The sequence below is a fragment of the Cygnus olor genome, chromosome 4 (assembly GCF_009769625.2).
Source record: "Cygnus olor isolate bCygOlo1 chromosome 4, bCygOlo1.pri.v2, whole genome shotgun sequence".
Taxonomy (NCBI): Eukaryota; Metazoa; Chordata; class Aves; order Anseriformes; family Anatidae; genus Cygnus; species Cygnus olor.
The window spans coordinates 17,098,233-17,111,880 of record NC_049172.1 but is presented as its reverse complement, the minus strand read 5'-3'; the positions used below and the strand labels follow the sequence as shown (position 1 = coordinate 17,111,880).

At 35.9% G+C, this 13,648-nt stretch overlaps 1 protein-coding gene across 2 annotated transcripts in view; it reads left to right on the top strand.

Moving 5' to 3' along the window:
* SGCZ (sarcoglycan zeta) overlaps positions 1–13,648 on the top strand; it is a 444,208-nt gene that overhangs the window by 138,915 nt on the left and 291,645 nt on the right. The window contains exon 1 of one of the 2 annotated variants that reach the window (XM_040556000.1): positions 1,678–2,926. The exons of the other annotated variant lie outside the window; for it this stretch is intronic. The gene's annotated coding sequence lies outside the window, so the exon portion shown is untranslated. Of the gene's footprint in view, positions 1–1,677; positions 2,927–13,648 lie in introns of those variants that run through there. 2 annotated transcript variants of the gene reach the window in all.

The window sequence follows — 13,648 nt, the reverse complement described above, 5'->3', positions numbered from 1 at the left end:
AAATCACTGAATTCATGAGCCATGAGAAGTCCTACTCTGCTGTAGAGGTTCACTGTCTGTCTTCTTGATTCTAATCACTCATTATACATACGTTTATTACTTGCATGCTACTTTCTCTAGCCTGTATTTATGACTTAGTTGCTTTAGATGTTTCACGAAGCTGAATATTATGATTTTAAATGTTAATGCTTCATATTTTGATAATACTAGACATCTGAAATGGTTGAAAGGCTGGAAGTAACTTAGCAAAACAGAAATATTTCTGAGAGTCATCTCATTTCTTTCACAGTTCAGCTTTGAAGGTTTTATTTGGATAAACTCTAATATATCTAATCAGATAACATGGGATCAGCTTGTAAATTAAACTTGATTATGTGTAAAAGCCTCTAGCTTATCAGGTGGAAATATGTTACTTTCAGTCACTCTGTTCTCTTTGTAAGCAACACTGTCTGAAACGAGACAAGATGTGTGCCTATTGTGTACATTGGGTTAACTGATAAAAGCATGTTTGAGGACTGCTACTGCATGAACTAACACTGCATTGTGATGAAGCGTGTTGAGACTTCCATTTATGTTCTTGCTGCTAAATTTCAAGCTGTTTTTACTATACATTATGAAAACTTTTTTTTTTTTGTCCCCATGGAATTTCACTTTGAATTGTTTTTCCTCTCATTTCAAGGTGCTTTTTCTCTCGGTAGAATTTTCCTTCTCTGTCTCATGCCTATATCACTTTGGCCTGCCTCTGTCAACTCTTCCTGGCCTTAAATGATATTGCCAGTTTCATAGGCTATAACTCTCTTGTGGGCCTTTCCAACTGTTTTTTTTATTTTTTAATTATTATTATTATTATTGCCATCTAATAGAATGTGGTGGCTCTGCTGCTTTTTTCATTATAAAAGCCACCTCATCCATGATTCATTTAAAATTTCTGTTCAGTATTTGTTACTGGATTTTTATCATTTGAAAAGTTTCTCTACCTCTCTGTATTCTCTCATCCCTTTTCTCGTTTTGGTCATGCTAAAAGGAGTAAAGGATACAATCAGGATTAGTGGGACTTGAACAAAATGTTGATTTCTGTGATGATGAGAACTCTAGCACCACTCTCCAAAGGCTCATCTTGCTATCCTCTGGGTGTTTTACATTCCCACGCAGAGAGCACTCCTCAGTACTCCTCATCTGATCTGTCAGTAAAAAACGCAGCTGTGCTACTTACTGTAGCTCTAGGGAAAAAGAGACATTAGAGCAGAGACTGTTTGCAGGCAGCATATTGGACTCCTCACAGGTGGCAGCAGCACCACTGCATCCCACCTACTTATGTATCTGACTCATTAGGTAGTTTGAAGGCTTTGCAGCACACACTCAATTGTGTATTTTGCTCTTTTTTTCACCATCCTTTTCTTAAAAAGATAACCACATGCATAGTGAGGTCCTTTTCTCCCATCAATGTACTTTTCTAACACTTTATTTTGCCTTCACCTTCTCTCCTTTCCTTCGCAAAAAGAAAATCACATTTACATCAAGCAAATTGGGAGATTTGTGGCACTTCTTAATTGCTGAGAACATTAATATTATCATATCACACTGGTTTCTGTGAAAAATTTATAAAATAAAGGAATAAAGATTTCTAATGCAATCTCTAGGTTATATTACTGATTGCTTTATAGTAAGAACTGGTATGTTGAGCTAAGTTTAATACCTTCAGAAATCCAGTTTTATAATGAATTGCATTTCACTTTCACCCTTTCCATTGAACACGCTTTGAAGGTTCATGTAACCAGCCCCCATGCACATGGTAACAAATTCTCTCGAGTTCTCCAAAACTGGAGAGAAGTCCAGGTGCTGCAGAGCTGCCAGAAGTGAATCTTCTCTTTTTACTTTTTCCCCATTTCTGCTCCAGCAGATGGATTTATCCCCCTGACTTGACATTATCTGGGGAGTAAGATGCAGTGGAGAGCTCAGGAGAAAATGGCTGATGCTCTGCCATTCAAGCTGAGCTTGTATTCACGCAGGGTAAACTGTAAAAAGCAAGGTAACAGCCTAACAGCCTATAGCAACAAACAGTGAACTTTCTAATCTACCAGCTCCAACCGCTTACAACTGACCCATCTGCTATGAAAACAATAATGTTTGCCACAAATATTTGCACATATTTGATACTGTGAAATTACATGTGGCTGAAAGACTATTGATTTTCTTTTTTCTATGCTTGTTTTGATTCCCTAGAACAATACATTGTACATAATATTTTGGGGTTTGTCTCTTCTGGGAGTCCACACTTTTTCAGATCAGACTGAGTAATTTTAAAAGTTACTGCTGCTGTATTGATTTTCTGCCTGAATCCATTTTGCTAAGTAAACTGATCCAGGAAGTAGGGCCTGAGATCATCTCACAGGCACAATAACCAAGCCCTGCCCCTTTCTAAAACACCAAAGCTTTATAATCTTTAAAACTGATTTTTATTAGACTTAGGTGACCTGTAAAATAGGAAAACCTCAGATCTGCTGGATAAGATGGAATAACATTGAAGAAGGTGGTGAACCAATTTTCCCTCCTTCGCTGTGTCCTTGCAAGGATGAGTCCTTTTCCATGGGTTTTCTGTCAGCCTTGAGACACTCCCCTACTGCAAAATCCATTCAAAAACCCCTTGTGGTTCCTCAGACAAGGTTTTTCTCTCCACTCCTGGGGAGGCCAGCTGGCCTATGCCTCACCCTGCAGGGAGCCAGCCCTTAAAGGCCTGCTGCTTTGCTTCTGGAAGCTTCCACTGGGCCAGGGCACTGCTGCCCCTCGTTCTCCCCTGAGCAGGGTGCAGGTGCTGCAATGCACACTCATTTCCCATCCATCCTTTGTCAGCTACAGTAAAATTCCTCCTGCTGCTCCCTCTGGTCTCCATCGCTCTCTGAGGAAGACATCTTTACATGGCTGGACAGTGAGTCAGGGCTAGGGGGGCAAAGCTTTTCTTTCCCAGTGAGGGAGCGTGATGGAGCCATTTTGTCAGCCCGTGCCAAAATGGCTTCCAGGGCAGCAAAATGGCTCCCAGGGCATATGCCCATCCCATATGCAAAGCACCTGTTCTCCCAGACCTGTTTGTACTTTTTTTATTGTCTGCTTTATTTTTTCTTGCTGCTGTGCTTCTTGTTGTGTCAGCAGTAGTGGAGCTGGTGGTTCTTCAAAAGTTGGGAGGAAAGGGCACTAGCCCATACAGCCCTACACACACACAGACACCAAGCAAGAGTCAGAGTAAGCAGGGCAGTGTTTGCATCAAGACTCAGTAAACAGGCTTTATTTATTTATTTATTTAATGAGAGAGAGAGAGCAATTACTAATCAACTTGCACCAGTTAAGGTCACATTGGCTTTTATTCTGGACTTCAATGACTTCTGTGCCTCCTCCTGGAGAGGTGGCTGGCAGGGTTAAATGATTTTTCAGCAATTTTTCACTAGTGGGTGCCCATTTCAGCACCCTTACAGACAAAAAATGCTGTTACCAAGACATTGTGTTGTGGTTATCAAGTCTTTTTTTCATGCTAATGAGGAACAATTCAGAAGGAAAGAAACAATTCATAAAGTCTGGGGGGATAAATTTTCCCCCCTCCCAAATGCTGTTAGCTTAAATGAGCTTGTATGGTTTATTCACAGAGGTTTACAAAAACATGATATATGGCATGTTTCTTCGTGCAAAGCCATATGCAAGTTTTGTAATTTAAATGCACTGGCTCATTTTAATGATATACTCAACTCTGTAAAATATGTGAAAGTTTTGTAATAATGCTGGATATTCATTTCTATGTTTTACATGGTCAGTATAACCATCTACATATATCTGTTTCAATGTTAAAAAATTCTGATGAATTGTATTTTGCTTATTTGTGGTATTTTCCTGGCATGGGTAGTATTTCTAACTTCTGGAAAGATGCTTATTTGTATTCCATGAATAGCGGATTAGGAATTTCATAGAACTTAATTCATTTTTGTTTTTACCTTTAAGAGGGTTGATTTTTTTTTTTGTGAGCCTTCATTCATTTCAGAGCTCCCTTCCTTTTGGAACAATACTGATGTTTTAAAATTCAGATCATAGAGGGACCATTATTAAGTTTTATAGTGACGTTTTTCTCTTGGAATAGTGAACTATATCACCAGGGATCCATTTGATTATACTGTCTGATCTTTTGCATAAGAGACTGCAGACTTCTCAGAGGTTTTTTAGCTCTAGTATGTGTCTTTTTCAGAGACCTTGATTTATAAATGATTTGGTGCTTTGTAATTAATTCATTAACTTAAAAAGCTACTAATAATTCAAGCTTTTGCTTCTAGTGACTGAAAGCATTGATAAAAGTATGTGCATTAGAAAATTATAAGGTTACAGTTCTTTGAAAGTGTTTGAAATACTTCCTGGCTGTGGAGGAGAAAGAGGATATGCAATGAACTGAAAGCAAGATCTGTGGATTTTTAATAAAAGACCTAAAATCATTTAGCAAGTAAATAATTAAGAAAAAAAAGTTATGTACAGTTAAAGTAAGTGAACAGATTGACTACAATAACAATAATTATCCCCTGGCTAGAGCTTTTACATAAATTTAACTTTCATCCTGCATGATGGTCACCAGCTTTGTGTAAGTGTTGTTGCTAGGTCAAGAAAACTCTTGTCTCTGGAAGCTTGATGTATCATGCTTACTAGAAATGAACAATTGCTGAATATTTTTCTCATTTTATAATGCTGTTAAAATCATTTTGAATTTTGTCAGTATGTATATGTGAACTGAGGCTAACTAGTAGCCTCTATCCTATCTTTTGTGGTCTAGTGTAATAAAATACCTCATTTTCAAACCTAAATTAAAATCATCTACGCCATGGATTATAGCAAGTCTTTTGGTTTTATTTATGTATTTATTTTGCCAAATAAGGATAGTTTCTGCAAAAATAAGTTGTTTTCGAAAATATAAGTGTTAACTGTGAGCTGTTGTTACACAGCATCAATAGTAAGATATATTCTTGCTTCTTTACATTAGATTGATTTTTGATGTACTACTTTTCTATGCGTTCATGTCTGAGATCTCACCAATACAGTTTTGTGAAATACACTTTGAGGTCAGTAATCTTACACAGTTTAAGCATACACAGTTGAAACAAATTGTCAATTTCTGTACAATAGTGGATGATTTCATAAAATCATTTTCCTGAATGTTGCTGCTATACAAATGTATGGAAGAGCATACTAAGCTAAAAAGAACTCATGAGTTTCTTCACTAGGTGGGCTTCCAATTGGACCGCTGTACAGCTTTCTACTAAAATACCTATTCAGAAAGCTGCTCACTACTTTGAAAGTTCAAGTGAAGCCATTTTTAAGGTCAGCTCTAAGGTTATTTAAAAAAACAAGCAAACAAAAACCCCACAAAACAACTAAAAACAAAAGTACAACCTGAGAGAAAGAGTATAGTGGCCTTAAATACAGGATGGAGAAATCTGACTGGAAACATGATGGCACTGCTACTGTGTTGAGTGTGACAAGGGCAGGTGAATATTGTTTACAGTTAGAAAGGATATATTTTACGTGCTGTCATGGGTGACATCTGGAGAATGGGTATTTTACCTTAAAGTACAAGTTTTGTTTATTTATGTCCTGTGTGGAACTAATAGCTTGGAAGACAACAACAGATTCTGAAATGTTTCCATTTCATAAATAAGGTAAAGGAAAGAAGTGTGTGGGTTTCTAACACCGTGGATGGTGGTAGAGGTCTGGAAAAGTTTACTTTCATGGATGAGGATTTGTTTTAGGTGATTTCATAATTTCTTACAGCAGTTATTTAGGAAAAGACTTGGAAAACTAGTTTTTCTATTTCCATGTTATCCTGTTACGTTTCTGCTATCATATCAATACACAGGAAGCTGTGCCCAGGTTGAGCAAACCAGGGAGAAGGAAACCTGACTGATTGTAGGGCAGAGGCAGAAAAGTTGCGTTTCCCTCTACTGGAGGAAAGAGTGAGAATACCCCAAGGTAGTCTTAGCAAAAGCTTAGCAGCTTCTCATTTCAGTGGAACCTTAAGCATGACATCAGGGACAGCTTTGGGTCTCATGAATGGCATGGGTCCTTGCTTTGGTGAAACTCTACGTTGTAAAGACGTTGTAGGAAGAAGGAGAAGGGACTTGAGTGGGGAGGGCAGGATCAAACATCAGATGTGTTTTGCCTTAAAGATTAAGGAAGAGAAACTGACTGTGAAACAGGTGAGTAGCTGGCACCTTCTACTTAAACTATGACATTTATTTTTACAGTCCATTGTAAGGTGTGTGACTGTGGTCGTTCTAATATTTAAACATTTTAATTTGTGGATTTCATAAGTCATTCACTCTTCTAATTATTAGAAAAGTGTGTGCTTGTCCCCTCATCTCTTTTATAACTAATGAGAAGCAGGTCCTATGTCAAGACATATTTAATTACTCGCACCACTTTTAAATATAATGTAAAAAAGCAGAATGTGAGGAACACTACCTTTTGTTTTTCTCATGAAGAAAATACATTTTTGACATTTTTTGTGCTTATGTATAGAACTCAGATTTTGTTAGTTAGCTTCTTATTTCTTTTGCTTTTGTCTGCCCGGAAAAAAAATAAATTTCTCTTTTCCTCTTTCTCTTCACCTACCTTAAATGCAGTGGCAAAACGGTTCCTCCAAAACCAGGATCCATGTAGAACAACTGTCTGCCCATCCAGAACAGCTTTTCTTTTTTATTGATTGACAACTGCACTTTGTTATAGCACAAAGCATGCAATAGCATTTTCTTTTCCAGACTGAAATTACATCATTATTTACATTTTCTCATTTTTCTCTTTTCTTAAAGAGTAATGAGTACAAAATTGTGCTGAGCATTGTAATACTGTTGTTAGTAATATTGGGTTTGGCAATCTATTTGCATTACCAAAAGGAAAAGCATATTTTTGTGTTCATTATTGGTTAAGTTTGAAAGAGAATATCCAGAAGAGCCGATTTTCTAGTAGTTCAGATCTGCTCATTGGAACTTATCACTGCAGCTTCACAGGGATTAGCAAAGGTTGGACCACAAAACAAGAGTGAGTGGTATACATGATATTCTGCTGTGCTGCGGTGAACTACAAATGGTGTCATATGTGTTGACTTTTAATAAGAATTAGAGTGTTTGCCGAGATGTTAGAAGGTTGTATGTTGAAGAGGGAATGTTATAACGGAAAAGGCACATTATGCCATTTCTATATCCATTTTGACAACAGTAATTGGAAAAAAAAAAATATGTAAATTATGTAACAGCTTTTAATGAGACTGGCCATTAGCAGCTGAATTTTCCACGCTTCTTATCGATGTAGTCTTCTGCTCTGTTGTCTGTTGCAACTCTGCGTAAAGGAGAAACTAGATGCTACCCTAATCTCAGGGGTTGTGCCAGTGCAGCCCTTGTGGATGAAATGCTTCTCTCTACACCAAGAGCACAAATGATGCCCTGGTTGGGTATAATGAGATGGCTTGCTCTGTTGCATTTCCTTGCAGAAGCCTTAAAGTCCCCTGTCATGACCAGTCTACGCTGGTTGCCAACACCACGTAGTACTGACACTAATCTTGTGCTGCAGCTCTCCTGAACCCAAGTGCTGCTATAGCACTTGGGGATTTGGGGAATAGTGGAGAAGGCAGTAAGCTGATGCTGAGACTCCTTAGCATGCCGGGTAACTGCTTGGCACATCTGTTGTCAGACTGTGCCTGAAATGTATAGAAACAACAGTCACTTGATCATGAAGTTGATGTAAAAACCTCCATGTGAAAAAGAGACTCATGTTCCTTTTATCTAAGATGCATAATGCATGTTTAGGAAATGTTAAAGTCCCTTGGTATACTTTTAATTAACATTTTTATAGAGGCATAGGATAAATTCAAGAACCCTTTAATATATAAACTGTTTTTTAAATACCACATAAGATTTTTATGAGAGATCCAATTTAATGAGAAATTGCTTTATAAAAGCTGCAAACCAAAACAATCTTGCCACCTGAGAGCTGAAATCTAACACTTTGTTTGTAACAATTAAGCTGTGTCAGGGCAGTGTTCTGCCAGACGTTTTAAGCTTCTTAAAGATTATTTGCAATTATTTCTTTTGCAAAGAAAAAAAAAAAGCTTGCTAACATTTGTTTGTGAATACTGTTTGCTTATTTTGGGGATAGCATAGTTGGAACATTCCTTGTGTTTCAAACAACTGTGGGCAGCACAACTCTGTTCAGGAGGTAGCTCGTGTGATTCTGTTTTAAAGCAGGTGTTCCTTTGATGTTTACTCTCAGTTGCTCAAACTTATGTGTGGCAGTGGCTGCTAATCACCAGGATTGAGGAAACACAAAAAGACTCATGAAACTATGATTTTGGTTGAATGGATCCAGCAAATATGGCTTTGAATTTGCAGTGAGTGGGAAGATTTGTGCATTTCTGCATAAGCTGTAGAGGTAGGTTTTGTGCAGGAAATCTAATTATGGATATTTATATCAAGAGTAGCTATTGTGAAAATTCTACTGCTTTTTTACAATAACATAGTCTTACTAGGAATGTGTCCAATCCTTATATACCAATTTAAAATTGCACTTTTAAGGAGGAGAAAACATAAAAAATAATGTCACTAGCAAAGCAAAGTTCTGGGTTTATATTAATGCATTAAACATCAAGCATGATACTGTTTTTAAATGAATATGACTAGATTGAGATTAATTGGAAAGAGAAAATAGAGTAACAACGTTGATCTCTTGAGAAAACAAGGCTGACATTTAATACAGCTTCTAAGTAAGACAAATCAGTGTGTTTTTTTATATAATGCATGCTCTGTAACTGTTAATATACTTGAAAAATGGAAAACCTTGTGGCTGCAAGACTTTGACGCTTCTTTAAGTTTACCTGTATTAAGTTTTAAGACCTCTCCTTCCTTCTTTCATCCTCACCATCTCTCTCCCTCCATCCCCAGCAGCTTTAGGAATGTGTATTCCTTGTGTTTGTTTTATTCACCTTCACTATACCTTTGCTAGTCCAGGAAAAATATCATTTTTGCTTGTGAATTGAGATTAAGAAATAGCAAATGATGAATTCTGTTGGCAGGTCTCGCCTGCAGACAAATTTGAGTACGGGTATGTTGTTCATTTCAACATGCGTTTTTAAGTTATTACTAGTAGTGCTGTAATCCAAAACAGAGCCTTATGTTTTAGATATATGTTTCAAAAGACCATAATAGTCTCTGGATTTCTTGCATCTAAGTCTGCAGCATTAACTATTGGACAATATTCCTTTCTTACTAACATGCTGTGGATGCTGTTTCATTTCTGAAATGGAATATTCCTCATTATCTTAGCAACAGCTTTTGCAGAAGACTTATTTCTCCCTGGCTGATAAAGCCACTATGAAATTGCAAATGATAAAAGAAATGGGAAGGAGAGTCCAGAAATAAGTGGTGTAGAAAAAACTCTCTTAACCCATTCTTTAAATTCAGTTCTTGAATTTAGGAACAGAAATTTGTAACACTAGACTGTTGTGTCTGCTTTAGTTTAAATTATTTTTTTTCTGTGATATATACTTAATGAGAATTAAGGTCATCAGAAATTGTACTTTATCTTCAACTTCAGTTTTATGTAGATGATTTTTGTATTTTTTTAGAAAAGGATAGAATAATTTAGCTGGAAAGGATCTACAAAGATGATCAAGTCCAACTGCCACTCTTCAGGGCTATCCAAAAGTTAAAGCATATTACTGAGGGCATTATCTGAATGTCTCTTGAACGCTGACAGGCATGGTGTCAGTGATAAAACTAAAAAGTTTTTATCAACTATTAATATTGAAGTGAATATTTCAATAACTTAATAGCATTATGAATTATTACTGTCTAAGAAACATAGTTGAAAACATGCTAAGGCTGAACAAACGCGAATAACAGGGACAAAAAAATAATAGCAAGTTAGTGGCATTTTACACAGCTGTGTTTTGCCACGGGTGTTACAGAACCTCTCCGTTCTGTAAAGAGTCTTATGAGGAGCAGTGCTTCCTGCTGCGTGAAGGAAACTTGAAGCGTTCATGTGTGAGCCTTCATGATACATTTTTTTTTTCACTGTATGCCATTCCTCTACTATAGATGCTCTACATGATACTGTTACAGGTGAATGTACATAAGAATTGAATGCCAACTCTGTTTTATTCTCTCATGTTTCTCCTGTCATGAGGTCTATACAGAAAGGTGAACATGTACACCTAATGTTACTCCTCAAAGAATTTTTCCTAACTTTTTTTCAGTGTCAGCAGGAACTGAGTCAACTCAGTTTTATCAATTTTCTATTGGCACATATGCAAAGATGCATATTTATTGGGGAAAACTATGTAATGTGACTATTTGTGCTTAATACTTATGCATACATCTCTGTAGTATACAATTGTATGCAGGTGTATGTACTACAACCGTTATATAATGATACACATATGTATATGTATACATATGCATTTGTACCCTTCATCACCCCGTTTTCATCTGTACTGTCAGGTGATTCTGTAAAATCACAGTAAATTTCTATACTCTTGGTAGAGCCTTGAGTTATTTCAGCAGGTCTTTCAGCCTTTTTGTTGATAAAAGTGCACAAAGGGCAGGATCTTTGTCTTAATGCATATTGAATAGAATGGATCATAATAATGCCACAGTCCAGCTCAAAACTTTCATTTGGTCATATAAACATAAATATAAAATTACACAATGCGTGTGGTTTCATAGCAGTTGTTTTTTGTTTTTGTTTTTTTCCCCTAATGATTGTATGTCGATATTAACGCCGATGTAGTTTGTGGAGGTTGAAACTGCATTTTACTATTATCTTCATGCAACTGAAAAAATAAATAAATAAAACAACAAAATGTGCAAAGCTGTCAGTTTTCAACAAATGGCAAAATTCAGGCAGTTCGAGTACTCTTGGTTCTTTACCTCTCTCTGAATATGTGTATGTATATGCAGATATATAAAAAGACCAAAGCTGATTGATGGAATATTGAACGCAGCTACTATTTTTTAATGTATAGCTAGTTCCATGTATATACATACTCCAAATTAGAAATGATTCATTTTGACTAATGTGTTCTGTCCAAAACAGGTACTAAGAACATGGTAATAGAAACTTCAAAATGCTAGAAAACAGTTCTATAAACATCTGTGAAAAAATGTTGTTAAATTAAAGAAACACAAACCATGGCTGAAAGCATGTATTTTATTGTATCTGTGTGCAAGACCTACCTGGGAAGGTAGGTAAGGACATAATCATGTTCCTGCTCAAGGATTCAGTGATACTCAGAAGGGCAAGCAGCCCTTGAAACGAAGTAAGAACTTCAATTCTGTTGCTCTAGTTCAGATGGTATTTTAGAGACCAGTACTTAGAAACATAATAAAGAGTTCAGAGGTTGTACAACTTTTCTGATGATACTGGTGATGTCATTTCTAACTACTGTGTTGTATTTACTTGTCTGCAAATCTAAAAGATTTTGGAATTTTGAGAAGAGCTCAGGAAGCAGTCACAAGCAAGGATTTGAGCTCATCGAATAAGGAGATACCAGAAGTTGTTTTGATTTATGAAACAAAATTATTTTTGGTTTCATGGGAGAAATGTATATAGCAAAAGATGGTTCTTGAGTCTAGGGTAAAAAATTGGAAAGAGATTTAAGATTCCAAAGCTTAGACTAAACTGATTCAAATTAGAAACAAGTTGATTGCATTTATTTGAAAATAACATGTCTGTAAGTATGAGGGAGATACCATTACTTTTCAAATCATTAAATTTTTCAAATAGCTACTGTATGTGGGATGCAAAAATTAAGGCAAGTGATTTTATCTGGCATAGTTTTTGCAGGTCAGACCAAGTGGTCTTTCAATGGCTTTTTAACACAGAATATAATATATCTAATGAGATGCTTATTGTGATACGATGTATTCATTTTATGATATACATTTCCTGCTTCTCAGAAAAGGAAACTATAAAATATGTTTCTCTTTATTATTAGAATAATAAATACAGTCTGAATTATTGTAAATTTTGTCGTCTCTTATTCATTGTTTATTTGGCCAGTAGATAATTGAGGGGGGCAGATTGATGTTAGATATGCAGAGCTGATGCAGATATTTTAAGAAAATGGAATAGAAAGTAGAAAGTTTTCCTGTTAGAAAACGAATAGAAAGTATTACACTCTATATGATTTTAATTGATTGTTTTTCATGTAAAATCAAATATCTCCAAAGTACTGCATAGAGGTTCACTCGGGGAGAGAGAAAGGTATTCTAATTGTGTTATCTTGAAACATAAATCATCTTAGAGGTCTAAAAAATATTGTGTGTGTATGCTTTTGTCATATCATTCAATATGCTCTGAGTCAGATACCTAGTATGTTAAATGTAAATGTTAATCTTTTTCTCCTGCTCTGGTTGATTTATTGAGATTTGGAATTTGTTTTCATCAGGAGATTTACCTTCCTACCTACATTCAGAGAATTATTAGGGTAGATAAGGTCACATGGGGGTGCATTTCGTAGTTGCTGATATACAAACATATTACTAAGAAGCAGAACTATATCCGATCTAAGAAAAATTGGCAGAAATGGTATGGATGCTTTAGGATTAACAATTACTTTGCATTTATTTATGAGCAATTGGCTATATCCTTAACTTCAGCAACAATATTCTTTTTCCTTGCAGTGTTTAATTATGGCATCTGGATTTCCTTTTCTGCTTATGCTTGAAACTCTTGTCACACAGCAAGTATTTTTAGCTACTATAAATTAGTTCTTTTGAGTGTTAAAGTGTTTGTTAACATTTTATGGGTTGTCCATTGGAAGAGATGGCATTCTACAATAGATACTTGATGCTGCAGGTGCTGTGAAATTCACAGTATGGCTTTAGCATATGGAATAATTATATGAAGCAAATATAATCTCAACCTTTCTGTACAGAAAATGATATTTATTTTTCTCACTCCAAATCATATGCAGGTTTCTTCCAAGTGGACACACAAGTAGGCTGTTTAATTTGTTGTGTGGTTTGGTACCCAAGTAAAGAATTGTTGCTGCTCAGACTGGATAAGAAATTTTATTCCTATTTAGTCAAATTCTGCAGAAGTTCAGGAGAACTTATTGTAATAGTGTTCACATTTATACTAAGGAAGTTAAGAGTTTCTCAGGTTACTAATGGATATTCAACACTGTAGTTAGATTCTGTGTGTATATTCATAAATGCATTTCCTGTGTAGTAGGATAGTATACGTATATGCATTCCTATATGTAAATACATTTCAAGGAAGAACTTCCGTAAGAAAATAGTTGATAGAATTGGACATAACTAAATATGGATTCATATGCTTAATGTTGATCATCCAGCCTTTGTCTTAGGTTCTTTGGTACAAGGAAAAAATATGCACAAGGAATGCATTTTAATACAATTCAGATAGTTCTGTGGCAAGTGTGCTTAGAGGAAGGGGACCAAGAAGCACTTCTCTATATAGAAAAAACAATTATTGTTATGAGTTACAGATTAGAGTGGTGGGCATAATGAACAGTGCTTGATCTTTTCATAGAAAAAATGAAAATGTTTGTTCAGAACTGAATATGTGTGCTATATGGTGTACATCTCTCCAAGAAGAAATAGAGTAGTTT